We start from the raw sequence: 22,693 nt of genomic DNA, 5'->3' as shown, positions 1-22,693 counted from the left end.
GGCAAGGTGGCCACAAGGATACGTGGTGAAAAACTTTTTAACACAATAGACTGATCTGCAGGACTATCATAATCTTGCTAAATAATTCTACCTCACAGAAATGGAATGCTAATATACTCTTTCTCTTTTCATTTCTTCTGTAAGAAATCCTGTTTTCCCTGTAGATAAAGGATGCCTCAGGCCAACAAAGTGAAAGTAAAGTACACAGAAAAGCAAAAGAGAAAGCATACTAGTATTTTTGATACTTAAAATTTTTTTCTAACCAGTTCTTCGTGTGACACAATTCTTTGTTGTTGTTTTTAATACTTGGTTTAGTGGTGAGGTATACTATATTTAAAATGTTATGACATAGACATTTAACTGAGGCTGCAACAGTAAACCTGTATGCACTCATTTCTCTCTACAACCCATGTCTCTGAAAACCATATTCTTCATTATGTAAGTCAAATTAGTATTTATATTTTCTTTTTGGACACATTCTTCTTCCTCTCCTACTTTTCTTCTTATGGGTCTACCCTTTTGCTTGAAGGTCTAAAGTCTGCATTTTCTCTCTGCTTTTCATACCATCCATCACTTAGGGTAGCATTAAAGAACCCAATGACATATTTTCCTCCTCTATGTATACTCCTTTTTAGCAATTCCTTTATAATTTAGTCTGGTGAATATATTGAAATTTATTATTTACAGCGTCCTTTTCTGTAAACAGTGTTGTAGTTGGGGATTATATTTTTTATTTTCTTTCATTCTCCCTACCTCTATTCATCAACCTATGATACATAACTATGTCAAATTTATTTCTCATCTCAGTTTCTCCATGAGGAGTTCATCAATTAACACTAGTCCATTATGACCTTACTTTTATTCTATTTGTCTATATTAGCTATCTGATTCATTATTTGTTACAGAAGATAAGATTCAATTTTAGTAATTTCGATGAAAGTATTTTTAATTAGTCAAATTAAGATCTATTTCCATAATTTACAGAAAGACATACTATTTGTATATTGGGTGTATTTCTATTAAATACATTCCTATTTAAAAAAATCTCCTTGCAACTTGCTCTGGTTTCATCTTTGTATATTTCAATTTATTTCACTCTTTTTTTATTTTTTTACTTTTTTGAGGTGGAGTCTTGCTCTGTCTCCAGGCTGGAGTGCAGTGGCACAGTCTCCGCTCACTGCAACCTCTGTCTCCCTTTCAAGTCATTCTCCTGCCTCAGCCTCCCGAGTAGCTGGAACTACAGGTGAGTGCCACGATGCCCAGCTAATTTTTATACTTTTAGTAGAGATGGGCTTTCTCCATGTTGTCCAGGATAGTATTGATCTCTTGACCTCATGATCTGCCCACCTCAGCCTCATAAAGTGCTGAGATTACAGGTGTGAACCACCAGACCCACCCATTTACTTCATTGCTCAGCACCCCTCATTTCATCTCATTGGTTCTCAACAATTCTAATCACTTTTTGTGAGAGCAAAATTTCTTTTAGATAAAACAAATAAATGTGTTTTTAATTTGAGCCTCTCTTTTGTGATTCTGCCCTGCAATGCTTATGTTGTTTTCTCTGTCATCTCAACTCCCATTATTCAACTTCTTTCATTGTTTTCATTTTTCATTCTATCTGTGTTGTTTGGTTTCTTATCTCTTGTTCATAAATCTTCATAAGGTTTTTATACTTTATTAGATAATTGGTTTATTATTTCACCCAGATTTATTTTTACTATTCCTATACTTATTATAGGATTCCATTTGACATTAAAAATGTTGATATATAATAGGTATGTCTTCATAGTTGAGATTATGTTATTTCTGATTTGAATAGAAACCTTATTAAGGCACAAATATCATCTATTTATTTTACACATTCATAAACATTCATGGAGATCTCAGAATGCTTTTCAGTATCCCTGGAAATATTTGCTATTGTTAACAAGGCAGGCACTCTGGGGAGTTAAAAATTCATCATCATTTTGAAGATCAAAATACAAAGATCATTCTAGATTCACAGTTCCTAGTTTCAGAGAGCTCTTCATATGCTGTTGCTTCTATCTGAAATGTCTTTCCAGCCATGCAAATACAGTTATCCTTGAAGACTCAGGGCAGTGACATTTCCTTCGCAAAACCTTCTTTTGTTCACCTCTCTCCTGTCAACCAACCCATGTTTTGTATCCTACCTCTGATTAATGTCCCCTGCTTGTCAAGATTTATCCACAAATATTGTATATTCAGTAATGAAATGCATTTTTCTGTCTGTGGATCTTCTCTTCCTCTGAGACTAGAAACATTAAAAAGCCAGGCACTGTAGTGTTATTCATCTTTATATTGTTAGTAACCAGAGAACTGTAGTTATGCAATAAATACTAATAAATAATTGTAACCCACATAAAATGAGTTTTACAGGCAGGATTTGGTTATAGTAAGTGGTCAAAGGCACTCTCCAAAATGAAATCTACTGGGGATTTTGTCTCTTCATGTGTACAGCTGGTCTTCTTCAATGAATTACATTTATACACACTCATCATACTATTTAATACATCGTTTGCCCTTGGCTGTATAAATCTGTTTGGAAGCACAAAGCAGTACCCTGCTGGTAGGTAAAATAGTACTCGTCACTTGACTCCATTTTATGATTGACATATTTTTGGTGATATAGTAATATGAGCTATGCAATTCTCTATGGATTTTAAAATGTGCTATTTCCAAATATGGGTGAAGGGGAGAAGAAAAGCAAAGCACACTGCCATGTGTGTACCTACGCAACTGTCTTGCATGCTCTGCTCATGTACCCCAAAACCTATAATCCAATAAAAAATTTAAAAAAATAAAAAAATAAAATAAAATGTGCTATTTGGTCACTTTGGAATACCTGGAAATATAGAGATAGAGTTTTCTGGCCTTTATAAATTCAAGGAGGAAGATTACGTATAAAAATCAGGCTCAACACTTTTTCTGAACTTTATCATAAGACTTACATCTTAACACTTATAAGAAGAATTAAGCTATAAATGTTAGCTATACAATATCCTGTTTTTTAAATGAAATTTTTTTTGTAAGAAGAAAACATACAGTAATATAAATAACATGTAAAATTTGGATGTAGAAAAGATATCTATTTTAGCAATATTGCAAACTAGGTTGCCTAAAGGTTTTTTTTTCAAGGTCTTACTTTGTTGTGCAGCCTGGAGTGCAGAGACACAGTCTCAGCTCACTGCAGCCTTGACCTCCTGGGTTCAAGTGATCCTCCTGCCTCAGCCTCTCAAGTAGCCAAGATAATAGGCATGTGCCATCATGGCCGACTAATTTTTGTATTTTTTGTAGAGACTGGGTCTCCCTATATTACTCAGGCTGGTCTTGAACTCCTGAGCTCAAGTGATTTGCCCACCTCGGCCTCCCAAAGTGCTGAGATTACATGAATGAGCCACCACTCCCAGCCTGAAGATCTAACCAGGAAAACAGAATGATAGACAAAATATAATGTGTAATACATATGAAATGAAGTGCCCAAACATTTAAGTAAAACTATGACTGAATTTACTAGGACAGAAGGGATAGCCCTAAGTACCGAAAAGAAAAAAAAAAAGAATAATAACTTGAGAAGAGAATATGTAAGTTGATGCTGAGGCTGGTCTGTGCTAGGCAGTCTAGGTAACTAGGAGGTTGGGTCCAAGGCCCATAAAAAAACAGAAAAGTGAAATATAACTGAGACCTAGTTTAGTTTTTTTAAGAAAGCCAGAACTCTTACCTAGCTACCTGTCAGTGAAGTGGTGTACTATAAAAAGCCCAACCTCTGTAGAGAGAGATGACTTAAAAGATTGACATTTGGGCTAGTTCTATAAATAGATTTGTTTACTGTGATAATTCATAAATATAGGTGTGAAATTTGAATTTAATCTCCTTATTTGCTCTAGCAACATCCAGATAAGGAATTCACATAAAAATGTTCACATTTATTTCATAATACCCATAGGGAGACTTTCAAAGCAAGCAAAAAACCTTACCTAAGATTTGTTTTCAATCCATGCTATTGAAAAGTACAAAAGATAAAGCCCCACTCAAGACTGATTCAATCCAAAATACAAGAGGCAACACAAAGAAACAATCCCATATAAGCAAGAGTCAGTAGATACAAAGTAGCACAAGTCTCCTGATCATGTTACATAATAGAAATATTGGAGAAAAGGGACTAAATAAACATTTTTAAAATAAAAATTATAAGGAAATAATTCATAAAAATGAGAAGTAAGCATGATACTATGACTAAAAGTCAGATAGTTGGAAAAAATAAAATGGATCTGAAATTTAAAACAATGTTTTTCTTAATATTATACACTGATAAGATGATTAGCTAATTAGAACAGTATGTTTGAAGCTTTACTCAGAAAGAGAAATATTGAGGTAAACACACTGAAAACATAAGGCATATTTAAGATAGACTAAGAAATCCAACATTCAGTTCACAGAAAGTTTATGAAGACAGAAAGTAAAAGTGGCTATTCAAGATAATATCTGAGAAAGTTGATGACCCATCATTTGATTCTTCTGATTTAGGAAACAAATCAGAAGCAGGATAAGTGATATAGTTTGGCTTTGTGTCCCCACCTAAATCTCATCTCAAATTGTAATACCTAGCTGTTGAGGGAGGTGATTGGATCATGGGAGCAGTTTCCCTCATGCTGTTCTCGTGACTGTGAGTGAGTTCTCACAAGATCTGTTGGTTTTGTGTGTTGGACAGCTTCTCTTTTGTCTATGTGTTGGACAGTTCCTCTTTCTTCTTTATGTGTTGGACAGTTTCTCAGTCTTGTGACAGCAGAAAAGAGAGAGTCTTGCTTCTTTTTCACCTTCTGCCTTGATTGTAAGCTTCGTGAGGCATACCCAGCCATATGGAACTATGGGTCAATTAAACCTCTTTCCTTCCTAAATTACTCAGTCTCAGGTATGTCTTTATAGCAGTGTGAAAATGGACTAACACTTTAAATAAAATGAAAATTCACATCTAGAAATTAAAGTTGAAGTAAAACAGAAGGTAAGAGAAAGAGAAAGTCAGAAAGCTTGCTAGAAGAAAAACACATTGTTTACAGAAAAACAGCAATTAAACTGGTAGCATTAAAAGAAGTCAGAATATGATAGGATATTCAAAGTAACTGTACTATCACTATAACTAAACAAAAACTAAAACTGCAAATTTAGGCACCTAAGCTATCTTTTAGAATGAAGACAAAATTAACATTTTCAGATGAGAAAAAAAGTTTTATATGATCAAACCCTTGCTGAAATACCTTTTTAAAAACAATATACTTCAGAAAGCAGTGAAGATGACCCAGAAATATGGTATGAGATGCAAGATTAAATGACGGTGTTGGCATAATGTTTGAAAAATAGAACAATAAAACCAATAGAATAGAGAATTAAAAGAAAAACAGATTGCAGGGATATACTAACCTGATTTATGATTAAGGTGACATTGCAGAACAATAGAAAGAGTGCCGAATCAATATCCATATAAAAAATTATACTTGATACCTACTGAACACCATACACAAAATTGAATTCCAGATTAATTGCTCATATAAAAGGTATAATAATATTGTTATTGGAAATACATAGGAGAACATCTTCATGACCTTGGAGTTGGCAGATTTATTAAACAGAACATAAACTGAAAAAGGATAAATTATACTTCCTTAAAATTAAACATTTCTATTGAACAGAATTTTATTTTCTTAACATTAAGAGAGTAAAAAGACCAGCTACATAGTAGAGGAAGTAATTAGCAATACATATATCTGGAAAAAATTCATATTCAGAATCTATAAAGTAACATTATAAATCAATCACAAAAGACAGAAAACCTAATGGAAAAAAATGGCAAAATAGCACGTACATGGAGGACCTCCAAATGATCAAAAAAGCATATTAAATGTGCTCATCTTCAGTAACCGTAAGTTTGTTCAAAATTAAAACTATGGTGAGATACCATTATATAAATCCCCAGAATAAAATGAATAAGACAGATATACCAAGTATTGGAAATAATGTGAAGAAACTAGTACTCTTACATTTTGCTGGTGGCAAAATAAATTAGTATAACCACTTTGGAAAATTGGTTGGTGGTAGCTATAAAAGCATAAATATAAACAAGCTGAAAATATGTATAACTTAGGCAGCAGTAATTACACTCTCCAATATATACCTAATAGAAATGATTACATATAATCCCTAAAATAAATGCACAAAATTATTTCCAGTGACCCTGTTGCTAGCTGCAAAATAACAGTGAAAATCAGGATCAACCTAAGTTTTCATTTACAAGAGAATAGATAAGTTGCGGAACACTTATAAAATACCAAACAGCGAGGTCCAGGAAGATGGCGCTGTGAGAACAACCCAGGATTGGAGCTCTCGTTGTGTCCGCGGAGAGGTGAGTCTGAGCTGCATTCCCAGACTGATCTTTGTTGCCCACGGAATGGGGAAATTCCCAAGTGAAGAGGAGACGTGGGACACCAGGCAGAACCTCCGCTGGGCGAAGCCGGCAGCCGGAGTGGCGGCGGCCGGCCCTACCCAGCACTCCCCACAGGGCATGCTTGTCCGGGTGCCCTGATGAACCAGCAACCGGAGATGTGAGAGGGTTGGACTTGAGACTGAGCTAGACTTGGACAGTGGGCCAGCCCAGGGGACTGCAGGGACAGAGCGTTAGGGGTGGCCCTGTAGGACGAACAAAACTGTGATTTCAAACAAGCCCCGTGCAGACGGCCCGAGACGCTCTGAGGTGGAGGGGCGTCCACCATTACCGAGACAACCCACCCCAACTGAGATACACGCCCATTGCTGACGCAGCCAGCCGTTGCCAAAGCAACCCATCCCTACTGAGATACATGCCCACTGCTGACGCAGCCTGCCGTTGCCGAGGCAACCCGCTACAACAGAGAGACTCCACCACAGGGCATGGCGGAGAACACAGCAGAGTCAGGGCGAGCCTCACAACAGCAGGGCAGAGCCTCAGCAGGCAAACAGTGGCTATTCTGCGTCCTAGCTGGGCAGGACCTCAACGGACATCCAAAAATAAAGCCCAAACCCCTCAACACAAGCATTTGAGAAAAAAAAGGGTTTTTTTAATGAGCTCTGTTGCAGCAGAATCAAACATAGCAGCCTAACATCCCTGAATGAACAACAGAGCTCACAGCTCAGCAATTGAGCACCTATAAAGTACAAACTGTCTCCTCAAGCAGCTCCCTGACCCCTCTATATCCAAAAGACTGACATTAGGCAGGCATCATCCTGGGACAAAGATAGCAGAAAAAGAAACTGGTAGCATCCCTCGCTGTGCCACAGCTGCTAGAGGTGCACCCCAGACAAGCAGGGTCTGGAGCAGACCTCAGCAGTCATACAGCGAAGGGGCTAGACTGGTAGAAGGAAAACTAAGCAACAGAAATACTTCATCATCAACAGTCTGGGTGTCCACTCAGAGACCCAATCGAAAAGTCAGCAACTACGCAGACGACCAGCGGACAAATCCACAAAGATGGGAAGAAACCAGTGCAAAAAGGAGGAAAACACCCGAAACCAGAACACCTCGCCTCCTAGAAAGGACCAAAACTCCTCACCAGCAAGGGAACAAAGCTGGACAGAGAATGACTGTGACAAAATGATGGAATTAGACTTCAGAAGATGGATAATGAGAAACTTTTGTGAGCTAAAAGATCATGTATTAAATCAATGCAAAGAAACTAAGAACCTTGAAAAAAGATTTGAAAAAAGATTCGAGGAAATGATAACAAGAATGGATAACTTAGAGAGGAATATGAATGAATTAAAGGAGCTGAAAAACACAATACGAGAACTTCACGAAGCATGCACAAGTTTCAATAGCCGAATTGACCAAGCAGAAGAAAGAATATCTGAAGTCGAAGACCAACTCAATGAAATAAAACGAGAAACCATGATTAGAGAAAAAAGCGCAAAAAGGAATGAACAAAGTCTCCAAGAAATGTGGGACTATGTGAAAAGACCTAACCTATGTTTGATAGGTGTACCAGAAGGAGACGAAGAGAATGAATCCAAGCTGGAAAATACGCTTCAGGACATCATCCAGGAAAATTTCCCCCACCTAGCAAGACAGGCCAACACTCAATTGCAGGAAATACAGAGAACACCACAAAGATATTCCGCAAGAAGAGCAACCCCAAGGCACATAATCGTCAGATTCAACAAGGTTGAAATAAAGGAGAGAATACTAAGGGCAGCCAGAGAGAAAGGTCTGGTCACCCACAAAGGGAAGCCCATCAGACTCACAGCAGATCTCTTGGCAGAAACACTACAAGCCAGAAGAGAGTGGGGGCCAATATTCAACATTCTTAAAGAAAAGAACTTTCAACCCAGAATTTCATATCCAGCCAAACTGATCTTCAGAAGTGAAGGAAAAATAAAATCCTTTGCGAACAAGCAAGTACTCAGAGATTGTGTCACCACCAGACCTGCTTTACAAGAGCTCCTAAAAGAGGCACTACACATAGAAAGCATCAACCAGTACCAGCCATTCCAAAATCACACTAAATGCTAAAGAGCATCAACATAATGAAGAATCTACAACAACTAACAGGCAAAACAGCCACTTAGCATCAAAATGGCAGTATCAAATTCACACATAACAATATTAACCCTAAATGTAAATGGACTAAATGCACCAAGCAAAAGACACAGACTGGCAAATTGGATAAAAACCCAAAACCCATCAGTGTGCTGTATACAGGAAACCCATCTCACATGCAAGGATACACAAAGGCTCAAAATAAAGGGATGGAGGAAGATTTACCAATCAAATGGAAAGCAAAAAAAAGCAGGAGTTGCAATTCTCATCTCTGATAAAATAGACTTTAAAGCAACAAAGATCAAAAGAGACAAAGAAGGCCATTACATAATGGTAAAAGGATCGATACAACAAGAAGAGCTAATGATCCTAAACATATATGGACCCAATGCAGGAGCACCCAGATACATAAGGCAAGTTCTTAATGACTTACAAAAGGACTTAGACTCCCACACAATAATAGTGGGAGACTTTAACACTCCACTGTCAATACTAGACAGATCAACCAGACAGAAAATCAACAAGGATATCCAGGGCTTGAACTCAGACCTGGAGCAAGCAAACCTGATAGACATTTACAGAACTCTCCACCCCAAATCCACAGAATACACATTCTTCTCAGCACCACATCACACCTACTCTAAAATTGACCACATAATTGGAAGTAAAGCACTGCTCAACAAATGCAAAACAACTGAAATCATAACAAACAGCCTCTCAGACCATAGTGCAATCAAGTTAGAACTCAGAATTCAGAAACCAACCCAGAACCGCACAGCTTCATGGAAACTGAACAACTGGCTCTTGAATGTTGACTGGGTAAACAATGAAATGAAGGCAGAAATAAAGAAGTTCTTCGAAACCAATGAGAACGAAGACACAACGTGCCAGAACCTCTGGAAAACATTTAAAGCAGTCTCTAGAGGAAAGTATATAGCAATAAGTGCCCATATGAGGAGAATGGAGAGATCCAAAATTGACACCCTATCGTCAAAATTGAAAGAGCTAGAGGAGCAAGATCAAAGAAACTCAAAACCCAGCAGGAGACAAGAAATAACTAAGGTCAGAGCTGAGCTGAAGGAGATTGAGACACGAAAAACCCTTCAAAAAATCAATAAATCCAAGAGCTGTTTTTTTGAAAAGATCAACAAAATAGACAGACCACTAGCCAGATTGATTAAAAAGAAAAGAGAGAACAACCAAATAGATGCAATAAAAAATGATAAAGGGGAAATCACCACAGATTCCACAGAAATTCAAACCATCATCAGAGAATATTACAAACAACTCTATGCACATAAACTAGTAAACCTGGAAGAAATGGATAAATTCCTGGACTCCTGTGTCCTCCCAAGCCTAAACCAGGAGGAAGCTGAAACTATGAATAGACCAATAACAAGGGCAGAAGTCAAGGCAGCAATTAAGAGCCTACCACACAAAAAAAGCCCAGGTCCAGATGGGTTCACAGCCGAATTCTACCAGACACACAAGGAGGAGCTGGTACCATTCCTTCTAAAACTATTTCAAACAATCCAAATAGAGGGAATCCTTCCCAAATCATTTTATGAGACCAACATCATTCTCATACCAAAACCCGGCAGAGACCCAACGAGAAAAGAAAACTTCAGGCCAATATCCATGATGAACATAGATGTAAAAATCTTCAATAAAATATTGGCAAGCCGAATGCAAGAGCAAATCAAAAAACTTATTCATCATGACCAAGTAGGATTCAACCCGGGGATGCAAGGCTGGTTCAACATACGCAAGTCTATCAACTTAATTCACCACATAAACAGAACCAAAACCAAAAACCACATGATTATCTCAATTGACGCAGAGAAGGCATTTGACAAAATTCAACAGCCCTTTATGCTAAAAACCCTCAATAAACTCAGTATCGATGGAACGTATCTCAAAGCAATAAAAGCTATTTATGACAAACCAACAGCAAATATCATACTGAATGGGCAAAAACTGGAAGCATTCCCTTTGAAATCTGGCACTAGACAAGGATGCCCTCTCTCACCACTCCTATTCAATATAGTACTGGAAGTTCTAGCCAGAGCAATCAGGCAAGAAAAAGAAATAAAGGGTATTCAAATAGGAAAGGTGGAAGCCAAATTGTCTCTATTTGCAGATGACATGATAGTATACCTAGAAGACCCCATCGCCTCAGCCCAAAAACTCCTGAAACTGATAAGCCACTTCAGCAAAATCTCAGGATATTAAATCAATGTGCAAAAATCACAAGCATTCGTCTACACCAATAACAGACTTAAGGAAAGACAAATCATGAAGGAACTGCCATTCGCAATTGCTACAAAAAGAATAAAATACCTTGGAATACAACTCACAAGGAACGTAAGAGACCTCTTCAAGGAGAACTACAAACCACTGCTCAACGAAATCAGAGAGGACACAAACAGATGGAGAAACATTCCATGTTCATGGTTAGGAAGAATTAATATCGTGAAAATGGCTATACTGCCCAAAGTAATTTACAGAATCAATGCTATCCCCATCAAGCTACCATTGACTTTCTTCACAGAACTGGAAAAAACCACCATGAACTTCATATGGAACCAAAAGAGAGCCCGCATAGCCAAGTCAATTCTAAGCAAAAAGAACACAGCGGGGGGCATCACACTACCGGATTTCAAACTATACTACAAAGCTACAGTAATCAAAACAGCATGGTACTGGTACCAAAACAGAGATATAGACCAATGGAACAAAACAGAGGCACCGGAGGCAACACAACATACATACAAGTATACAATCTTTGATAAACCTGACAAAAACAAGCAATGGGGAAAGGATTCCCTGTTTAACAAATGGTGTTGGGAAAACTGGCTAGCCATGTGCAGAAAGCAGAAACTGGACCCCTTCCTGACACCTTACACTAAAATTAACTCCAGATGGATTAAAGACTTAAACATAAGACCTGGCACCATAAAAACCCTAGAAGGAAATCTAGGCAAAACTATCCAGGACATAGGAGTAGGCAAGGACTTCATGAACAAAACACCAAAAGCATTGGCAATAAAAGCCATAATAGACAAATGGGACCTAATGAAACTCCACAGCTTCTGCACAGCAAAAGAAACAGTCACTAGAGTGGATCGGCAACCAACAGAATGGGAAAAAATTTTTGCAGTCTACCCATCTGACAAAGGGCTGATATCCAGAATTTACAAAGAACTAAAACAGATTTACAGGAAAAAAACAAACAAGCCCATTCAAAATTGGGCAAAGGATATGAACAGACACTTTATGAAAGAAGACATATATGAGGCCAACAATCATATGAAAAAATGCTCATCGTCACTGGTCATCAGAGAAATGCAAATCAAAACCACATTGAGATACCATCTCATGCCAGTTAGAATGGCAATCATTAAAAAATCTGGAGACAACAGATGCTGGAGAGGATGTGGAGAAAAAGGAACACTTTTACACTGTTGGTGGGAGTGTAAATTAGTTCAACCATTGTGGAAGACAGTGTGGAGATTCCTCAAGGCCTTAGAAATAGAAATTCCATTTGACCCAGCAATCCCATTACTGGGTATATATCCAAAAGACTATAAATCGTTCTACTATAAGGACTCATGCACACGATTGTTCCTTGCAGCACTGTTTACAATAGCAAAGACCTGGAATCAACCCAAATGCCCATTGATAATAGACTGGATTGGAAAAATGTGGCACATATACACCATGGAATATTATGCTGCAATCAGAAATGATGAGTTTGAGTCATTTGTAGGGACATGGATGAATCTGGAGAACATCATCCTCAGCAAACTGACACAAGAACAGAAAATGAAACACCGCATATTCTCACTCATAGTTGGGTGATGAAAAATGAGAACACATGGACACAGAAAGGGGAGTACTAAACACTGGGGTCTATTGGGGGAAAAGGGGAGGGCCAGTGGGAGGGGGAGGTGGGGAGGGATAGCCTGGGGAGAAATGCCAAATGTGGGTGAAGGGGAGAAGAAAAGCAAAGCACACTGCCATGTATGTACCTACGCAACTGTCTTGCATGCTCTGCTCATGTATCCCAAAACCTAAAATCCAATAAAAAATTAAAAAAAAAAATACCAAACAGCAATTAGAATAAATGAGCAAAAGCTACTCTCTAAAATGAGACTATGTCCCTCAAACACAATAAAATAAGATTGAGAAAATTAAAAACAGACAGGAAATAATAAATATTGCATGGTTCCACTTATTTCAAATTCAAATAGGCCAGTGAGCTAGAAGCAGTTAAAACAGTGCTTACCTTTGGGGAATTTAAGGAATCAGAAGCCACATGAAAAAGCTTCTGAAATTGTTCATGTGCTTTAGTTTTTGATTTGGGTTCTGGTTACACAGGTATGTTCACTTTCTCAACATGTACACTTATATAAAATTTAGTAATATGTGGCAAAACAAGCAAAAAAATAAACAAGCACCTGGTAACTGGGCTTACATACTTAACTACTGTGCAGTATCATAAAAATATAGAATATATTTATTTTAGATAATTGAAAATTTAATACAGAACAAGTTCAACCAATGGTATCTTGAGTATTAACTGCATTTCATTTTCAGCTCTATCTATCCCTTGGTCTCCTTCCTCAAACTAATCATTAAAACTTAATTTTTTCTTTTATTAGAATCATATATGCCTGCTTCCCACACACTGCATTTTCATTGTTGGCATCTTTCCTGGGATAGGAAAATTTGTTTTCTTCTTAGTAAACCTATACAGATGTTTTTGTTTTTCTTTTAAACTATGAAAGACCTGTATTTTCTTCCAAATTTTAATGGTATACCTTTTTCTGATTAGGCTCTACTGTTTTTCATCACTTATATATGCATTATACTTCTCTATGGCCTTCTGCAACTTTATTTGTATTATTAGTTTCTCTTTTCCAAAGACAATAGAATCCATTTCTTGTGTATAGACTTGGGTGTAGACTACTGGAGCAAAGTACAGATTTGAGAGAGGTCCACACTTGCTGCTTATATTTTTAAAACATTTTTGTTGATATATAATGGATAAATAAAATTTTATATATTTAAGATATATTATTTAATGTTCTGATATTTGTATGCACTGTGTAATAAATGTCATAATCCTATCCTCCAATTTTACAGCTTTGTGATTTTGAATTAGACTTAGTTTTCTTATTGCTAAAATGAGGATAATACTTATTTCACTAGGTTAATGTAAATATAAAATTAAAAGTGATTATCTGTATAAGATAAAAAAGCCCACAGTATTAGTTTGCTTTACTATCCACCACTGTAATTACAGATTCTGCAGACTCTGGGTGCTTGAAGGTTGATTGAATCAAATAATTTCTAAATATTTAAAGAATTTTATTTCTTCTATTAAGTCATGGAAGAGACAAAACAAAATTTCACATCTGTAGAAACTAGAGTGAAAGTTTCTAGCAGTGCAAATCTCATAATTATGTCATGATTATGTGCCTGGACCTTAAACTGGATTCAAATCCCAGCTCTGAAACTTTCTAGGATTATGGTTTACACCAAGTTACATACTCTTTCTAGGCTTCTTTTTTTCTCCTTGTCTTCAAAATGGAGATAATTTGCATGCACATTATAAGTATTCAGCTAATATTAATTTTTACCCATTAGGGTAGAGATGACTATCATAAAGTTTTAAACTTCCAAGTTTATTATAAGAAGAAAAAGTTTCAGAATCTATGAATAAGCAAAGAAACAAACAAAAAACCAGAAATACATTGCACTATTGAGATCAGATTCCCAGAAATCATACAAGATATACCATAATTTTAACTTTAAAATATATTTAATAAGAATTTATAAGCATTCAATATATGCATAAAGAAATACATCTTTAAATTTATAAGCATTCAATATATGCGTAAAGAAAGACATTTTTAACCTTCTCTAAATTTTGATTTTTCTTCTTGTTTCAAATCGGAGACTTAATCTAATTCACAATATGTGTCAGTAAAGAGCTACAGGTTTTTGTTTTTGGTAAGTCAATGTGATTGGGTGGGCTATAAATTTTAATCAATTTTTAATAAACAATGCCTAAACTCATTATCCTAGATGGTATCATTGTCATGTAATGGTGGCTTTCAGATTTGCCAAAGTAATGCCCTGGTGATAGAAGAACAACTTTTCAGGAAGCTATTAATGAGTGCTCCATGAAGTTCTGTGAAATTTATTTTACCACTGGGAGGGGAGGGGCTGGAGAAGAAAGGGCAGAGTCTCAGTGCTCACTCCCAGTTGAACTAAAATGACTTCTGCTCTGTTTATACATTGAACTTTCTTAAGTAATAGGAGATGGGGTGATGTTTCTGTTTTTAAACACAGCTACTTTTTTGAAGTACAATAGAACTGCTAATTGTAGGAGCGTTTTAACAGATGTTTAGGGACACTTAGCAGCTAAGAGAAAAGAATGCTTAATTATTCTGTATAATAAAGAGCAAAATATTTTCGTGCTATAGAACAGTCGGCTAAGGATGGGTGAAAGATGAAAAGAAAAGAGAGAGGAGCAGAAGAGAAGCTAAGATTGTGTGAAAGAGGGTCAGTACAACCTTTCTGTCATGGAAAGACCCAGCGGTCATGCCTTTGCTTTCACCGGAGATTTTAAGACTCAGCGGCCATGGCTTTGCTTCCATGGGAGATTGTGGTGTTTCTGTAGTGTAAGACTCTCCTTTAGTTTTCCCCTGTGTAGTAAATAGAATTTGTTAAGGCATTAGTCCTTCTTATATTGTTAAGAGCACAGAAAAAATGTTTGAAATTATGATTAGAAGCAGTTCATTTGGAAAGAGACATTGAGAAGATACAAAATTTCATAAAAATATTGTCACAGAAATTTCTATAAATCCAAGGCATAAGACCCAGTTTTCGTGAGATCTAGAATTTTGGGGTTTGGAAGTGCTGAACCAACAGGTCTTGAATACCCAACTGGAATCTGGAATGCATGGATATTTCACTCACAGAAAGGATTTGTATTTAGTTTGAAAAGAATTCCTGTAGATGATTGTATATTACATTTATGTCTTGTTTTGAGTGCAGAAGTGGCTGTTATCATTTTCCATACACCATAAAAATTTCTGCTGAAGTTTCATCTACTACAAGAAAGACAAAAAATAGGTTTAACCCAAACCTTTCTGGCTGGATTGGAGGCAACATCCATGTTAACAGAGTGGAAATCACAGTTACACATGAAAAATTGGTTTCCAAAAACTCAATAAGGCCAAAGAAGGCCCTTGGCAAGGGAATGTTATCTACTTCCTACTTCAGTATGTGTTTTCTATATATTATGCCTTTCCCTAGGATACACCATTTGCTAGTCAATACATGGCTTCACCTTTCCAAGTCATTTCATTGGTTAAAATATGATTCCACTCTAAAAACCTACCAAAGTCTAACACAATACCAAACAAAAAGTTATCTTCATTATTCATTTTGTTGAATGACTCAATGCCCATTTGAAGGTTTTAAAATACTATTTTTGCTAGTTTTTGAAAATTTTCACTAAAATTTTGAAATCTATTTTCCAGAATTTTTTTAATCACAAAAGAAGTATAAAAGCCAATCTTATAATAATAGTACTTTATGAAATGTGAAGTTAATAATATTCAATATTTAATAATGTTATCCGGTAGTAGTAGTAGTTGAATCTAAGTAATAGTCACACAAAGTCGCCTGTGTGTGATTATGATGGGAGAACCTGCAGAGCCTATTTACATGAGATACAAGTAAACTTCTAAGGAGAGGCTCATTCTAAAGGACAGTCAGAAAAAACTCTGAAAATAATAGGATGGAGTTAAAGGACTGTGTTGCAATTTGGGCCTTTGTTAATTGTGTTAACTTTTAGTCCTAATTACTTCCCTTTCCCCTGTTTCTTCTTAAATATTTGTGCCAGAGTACAGAGTAAAAATTTAAAAACCCCATATATATATAAACATATATATATGTATATATGTATTTAATATATATATTTTTGAGACGGAGTATATATATATACAGAAGATATATATATAAACATATACATATTTATATAAATGTTTATATATATAAATAAACATATTTATATAACATGTTTATATATAAATATATAAACATATATATTTATATAACATGTTTATATATATAAATACATAAACATATATATATTTATATAACATATGTTTATATATATAAATATATATATATTTTTTGTTGTTTTTGAGATGGAGTCTTGCTCTGTTGCCAGGCTGGAGTGCAGTGGTGCCATCTCGGCTCACTGCAACATCCACCTCCTGTGTTCAAGCGATTCTTTGCCTCGCCTCCTGAGTAGCTGGGATTACAGGTGTGTGCCACCACACCCGGCTAATTTTTGTATTTTTAGTAGAGACGGGGTTTCACCATGTTGGCTAGGATGGTCTCGATCTCTTGAGCTCGTGATCCCCTGCCTCTGCCTCCCAAAGTGCTGGGATTACAGGCGTTAGCCACCATGCCCAGCTTAAAAATATATATTTTAAATAGCTACTTCATTAAAACATTTGTTAGGCATCAGTTACATAAGTCAGCACTATTCTGAGATCCATACAAAAGAAACATGAGCAAAAAAAGGATAATGATGTGTTAGGAACAGACAAGGGTTGTGCCAAACAGATAAGTGGATAATTCCACAACACAGAGAAAAAAGAATGCACTCTGTGATTTAAGATCATTTGTATGGGCACAAGATTTCTCAGATCAGAGTGATGATATGAGTATTAAGGAAAGAATAGAAGCCAGTTAGAAGAGCAATGTTTCATATGTTTCATAGCAGGGAGAATAGGAGTAAGGAAGTACACAGACGTGAGACAAAACTCAATTCGCTTGACACTTTGGCAAACTATATACAATCATCTACTGAATTAATTAGGTTTATCTAAATAGGTCTTTAAAATGTTTTAATTCTGAAGTACTCAGACGAAATAGACTCATTTATTCAAGTTGGCTTTTTGAGTCCTCTGTACTTCTTATGTCTCTTACATTGTACTTTTAAATGTTGACTCTGATTATTTCTATTGGTTGTCTCTCTTTTTAGCTGGGTTTCTACAGTATCTTAGGTCAGATTTCATTTGTGCCAAGCAATGGCTATGAATCCTTTCCTTGATTATAAAAAATCTCCAAAACTTTTTGTCCTCATATTGCCTCAATCACAGCCTTTGTAGAACAGAAGTCAAGTTCTCTATTTTTATATAAACTCTCTTAGCACAAAGATTCACAAATTGAACTGGGTATTCTTTTTGCTTAGATGGTCTTGGTAGCTGGACACCTCAATGCACCACCTCACAAGTGTGCGGTTTATCATAATAAACTTAAAAAAAGATTTTTATTTCATTTGAAACTTTACGATGTGCTCCGATATCCATTCCAGGTGCCTGTGGTTCAGATAGATATTTTTGGCAATGTTCTGCAAAGTTGGAAAAACGTTTCTCTGTAGGTTTCTCTGAAATACTTGTGATTTTCTCATGTGAATCGTGCTAATAGCAACTTCTAATCAGCAGGAAACAGGGGCATGAGCAATATATCAATTAAGTGAGTCATGTAAGGTAAGCAAAAGACAGAGGTTTGCTGATGCTTAAAAGTGCTATTTTTACATTTTTGTCAAAGACTATTTCTCATAAATGTTTTAACATATGGTAAGCTAGAAGTATTTTGGTTCAATTGTTAGGGAGGTAACAAAATCTCAATATTTCTAACATGAATGTTTTCAAAGAACTCAAAAATAGTTATGGGGCTTTTCCAAGGATTACTTAAAAATCATTTTTGAGTTGAGATGCCAACATTTTAAAATCACTTTTGCAAAACCGGAAATATGTTTAAACTTACCAATTAATATAGGAATAAAATTTAAAAGCTAGAGACTAAAACCAGAAAAAAACCTAAATGTTGGAAATAGTCTCATTTCTAAAGAACTTTAAAACCTAAACTGTTAAAGTAAAATTCTATTACTAGTTTTCTGAATTTTTTTCTAATTGTTATTAAAAAAATTAAATCTATATGTGTTGTATAATTAATGTGTTCACCAAAGGGTAACAAATTTTTCATATTTGCTTTGACTTTCTCAAATACTTTAGCGTGTACCTTCAAAAAACTAGCATACTATCATGTTAGTATAATAAAATTATCACACTCAGGAAATGCAACTTTGAAAACATAATTTTTACCATATAGTTCATATTTAAATTCCTCAATTGTCCCAATAGAATTCTTAGTAGATGTTTAAAAATCAAGAATACATTAATAGTGTATTTAGCAGTTATTCTCTGTAGTCTGTTAATAAAGATTAATTAATTATTAATAAATTATTAAAAGTAATTGTTAAAATTTTGCAGGAGTGTCCCACTCTAATGTTTATTGTGTGACATTAGACTGCCACATTTTATTATGAGGGGTAGAATGTTGTTGAAGCTGTGGGTTCATTATTTTCTTTGCCTTTCCATTATTGGTCTTAGAAGCTGTTTAGGATAATTGGTTAGCCCAAATCTAACTAAATGAGATTTGAACATTGTTAACTTGGGCAACTCTTTAGCTATATTCCTTAAGGTTGATTTCTTTCCAAGGTAAATAGGGAGTGTTTAAGAGAGTGCCCTTATTCTTTAGATGGAGCTTAAAAGGGTGAACAGGGTTAGAGGAAACAGGGGAATCAAGGCAAATGTTGAGTTCAGAAGAGTGGAAAGGAAGTTGAGAAAGTATAGATTACAGAGGCAGGAAAGCAGAAGAATTGGGGGAATGAGAGTTGGAGGAAGAAACCTGAGAGTTTTAAAGATTATTAATTGACTCAATGGTTGTTCTGAAACATGTTAATTTTCCATTTATTTTTACAGTTTTCAGTGTTCCTTTTAAAATGGATTTCTATTTTTATTCCATGTCAGTCTGAAAAGATACCTGATATAATTCTGATTTTAAAAATTTGTTAAGAATTGTTTTGTCCAGCCATCTTTTATTTTGATATAATTTCAAACTTAATGTAGGGACACTAGTGCAAAAAACGTATGTACTACATGGTATACACTAAATACTTTATACTACAGTATAATTATAGAAATCAGGAAACTTAACATTGATATACTACAATAGACTTCCCTTAGACATGGTTTTACTTTTTGTGGTTTTAGTTACCCATAGTCAATTGCAATCCAAAAGTAGTAAACGAACACTTCTAGACATAAACAATTCATATGATTTAATTTAAATGCTGTTTTTAGTACTGTGATAAAATATTAAGCCATCTCACTCTGGGATATGGATAATTTCTTAGTCCAGAGTATCTTTACTTTACACACTACCTGCCTGTTAGGAATCTAATAGCCATCTCAGTTATCTGATTGAAAAAACATAATAGTATAGATAATGTTCAGTACGATCTGAAGTTTCAGGCATCTACTGGGGGTGTTGGAACGTATTCCCCATGGATAAGGGCCAACATGTTACCTAACATGTAGTCCATGTTTAAATTTCTTTAATTATACTAATAATATTTCTTCTAGCAACCATTTACCCCCAGTCCAAGTTCCACTTCAGGATCACTCCTTATATTTACCTGTCATCTTTCTTTTGTTTAATTAAAGATGGAATTGTTCCACAGAATTTCTTCATGCTTTATAAATTGGAGCAGGAAACATGAGAAACAGGAGAGAATACACGTTTAGCTTATAGCTTGATGCAGGATTGATAGCATCATATGTCTTGACTTAATCTGTGTCTATATTTGACAACTTGCCATGGTTCTTTCTGGTCACTTATGTTTCCTGGTGAGCTCTATCTCAGTGGTCTTCAACTTGTAACATGTAACAGTTTTTTTTAATGCTTTTACTACCCTGTAATATTTACATATGGCTCTACTTTCCTCTGGTAAAGAACTCAGATATTTTTAGGGTAAGTTACTTCACCTGTAGGGTATTTTGAATACTTTGGTAGATAGCTTGATGAATTAAAATGAATTCATTTATTTCATTGCTGGCCTAGTGAAAGAATGGAAGTGGGTTTGGGAATTTCAGGAAGACAATGGGCTCTAACACCAAGAGACTATCTAGCTCAGAAAGTGCCTGTGGCAATTTTGCATTGGATAATTTAGTTGAAAAAAATTTTTCAATTTATTTAAATGTAGGGAGACTTGAATTAAACACATTTAGGTTCATTGACCTCTGTCAAAGGAATGAAAACAAAAGGCATACAACAAACAAACAATAAACCAGAAAAAAGTACAAGTGAGATATTTCAAATGTGAGTAGTTAGGGCTATTTGCATATTTTTTCTCTGTAAGTTTGTGATCATTTAATTTTTCTGTTAACTCATATTTTGCTTTCCATGCAGTTATTAATCTCTCATATCTATTTGTAACAGTCTTTTTTATAAAGCTGATTATGCAGATGGCTTGCAATTTTGAAGCTATCTCTTTGTAGTATTCAGAAACCATTTTTTTATAGGATAATGTTACGATTTTCTAACACCAATGTACATTATTTCTTATATTTTTGAACTGACTTTTCTTTAAATTTGAGATTTGACATTCAGACACATTAAAGTTAAGTGGTCAGAAGATTTGAAAGAAATTGGAGGTTATCATAGAAGTACCTTTCTACTGGTGAAGCCCTCAGATACCAGAGGCATTCTTTTGAATTTATTTAAAAGTTAAAAACCACAGTATTGCTATTTAAATAATTTTCCCCTATAATAATTCCTTAAAAAGTTGTAATTGCTTTAAGTTTTACTACTGATTGTAGTCATTTGTGTGATTGTATCTATGATTGATGCGCTTTAATGTTGCAATTGTCTGGCAATTTTCTATGATTATATCCATGACTGGTATTCTTTATGGTGCAATTGTGTGGTAATAGTCTGATTATGTTGCTATTAAGATTTTTACATAAGTTTCTTTCAGGACATGTTTGAAGAATAGAGGCTTTATTTCCCAGAATATAAGCTCCTGTGTAAAGCAAATCAGTTCACTTGGCTTAGTAAATTATTTTTTTCCCAATTCAATAGGCTGAATGATTTTTTCAGAAAAGAACCCACCATGTTCACTTTTCATAGTATAATATTAAGAGAATATAAGTTAGAAATATATATTACCACAATTCTTAACTTCTTAACATGAAATCAGAGAAAAATGTCTAGGAATATAATTACAAAGGAATTGCCAGAATATTTGGGAATATTCTGATAGTGATCAAAATCAGTACCTTCTGACCCCATTTAGTGCAGATTCAGTGGAGCTTTGGGGATAGAAGCCAGGAATCAAGGAGGGACAAAGAAACGCACACAATATGAGGAGGTTATTTTGAAGGGGGGTAGTGGGGGGGCAATAGTGAAGAAAAGGATAAAGATAGGATAATATACACAGGGTATACATGTTGTAAGGTTCTTGTTTCTTTTGTTTTATTTTTTTAACACAGGGGAAATGATTATAAACCATAGATAAGAATATTAAAGAATGGATGAAGTTCTCTGGAGAGGTCCAGAGGTTAACTGAATTTCAAAGTTTACTTTGGACAGCCACCTAGGCACTTCTTTTACTGAGATGCAAAAGTAGGAGGTAAGGTGATGCGTAGGGACAAATACATTTGTGGATGGAGGTACAAAGTTGAAGACATTTATGCTACTTGGTTACTCCATTTGCTATAGTTTATAAAGATGCATTTTTTTTTCTGTCAAGGATGAGCATAGAGGTGTGCATGAGTATGAGAATGGAATGGAGAATTAGAAGAAAATATTGAAGAATAGGAGATCTTGCACGGGAGAGGCTGATAGCATTTGCAGATGGAAACAAATACAAAGATTGTTGACTGATGTTGGACAGAGATTTGGTTTGGCACAGATATATGGGTTTTTATATTTTTTTGTTTGTTTGTTTTTCAATGCTTAACCTTCTGTACGTAAAAGCAGAGACAGCAAAGGAGTGATCTCTTAATGGTGATTTATGGATCCAGTGTAGTAGAAGGACAAAAAATCAAAGTGATGTGAGTTATGGATGAAGAGTACTTGGAAGTAATGGACTACAGTGTCTGGTTCAAACAGGGATAAAAACTGTAGATGGTAGGAGGCTGATTACCAAAGTAAATACAATGACCAATATTC

The 22,693-nt window shown here is 35.4% G+C and overlaps 1 long non-coding RNA gene across 1 annotated transcript in view; it reads left to right on the top strand.

Moving 5' to 3' along the window:
• LOC118148474 (uncharacterized) overlaps positions 1-22,693 on the top strand; it is a 497,078-nt gene that overhangs the window by 146,430 nt on the left and 327,955 nt on the right. The window contains exon 4 of the long non-coding RNA XR_013528280.1: positions 1,125-1,243. This is a non-coding gene — a long non-coding RNA (uncharacterized LOC118148474). The remainder of the gene's footprint in view (positions 1-1,124; positions 1,244-22,693) is intronic.

This window comes from Callithrix jacchus, chromosome 16 (assembly GCF_049354715.1).
Source record: "Callithrix jacchus isolate 240 chromosome 16, calJac240_pri, whole genome shotgun sequence".
NCBI classification, from domain to species: Eukaryota; Metazoa; Chordata; class Mammalia; order Primates; family Cebidae; genus Callithrix; species Callithrix jacchus.
The sequence above is the reverse complement of the archived record's forward strand: the minus strand, read 5'-3'. Positions and strand labels throughout refer to the sequence as shown.